Source organism: Tupaia chinensis, unplaced genomic scaffold (assembly GCF_000334495.1).
Source record: "Tupaia chinensis unplaced genomic scaffold, TupChi_1.0 Scaffold000563_1, whole genome shotgun sequence".
NCBI lineage: Eukaryota > Metazoa > Chordata > Mammalia > Scandentia > Tupaiidae > Tupaia > Tupaia belangeri.
The window spans coordinates 810,057-810,320 of NW_006160076.1; the positions used below are offsets into that span (position 1 = coordinate 810,057).

General features: G+C 67.8%; 1 protein-coding gene across 1 annotated transcript in view; it reads left to right on the forward strand.

The window, feature by feature from the left end:
* MAN1A1 (mannosidase alpha class 1A member 1) overlaps positions 1-264 on the forward strand; it is a gene marked incomplete in the record, with an annotated part of 195,065 nt that overhangs the window by 2,365 nt on the left and 192,436 nt on the right.

The window sequence follows — 264 nt, forward strand, 5'->3', positions numbered from 1 at the left end:
GGGCTCCGGGGGGGGTGCCCGGAGCGGGACTCTGGACTTGGCGAAAGGGGTGCTGTCCTGGCGGCTCGCGAGGCCGTGGGCGGGCGGAGACCCGCTGGAAACTTTCTCTTCATCGTCGTAATTACTACGTTTTGCTGTTTTCTCTCCCCGCAGGGGCTGCAGCCAACGGTCTGTCCTGCGTGCTTGTTTGCCAGCGGAGCCGCCCCGGGGAGGAGACCCGGAGGGGAGGTGTTTCCCCAGGGCAGACCTGCCGCCCAGCCGAGG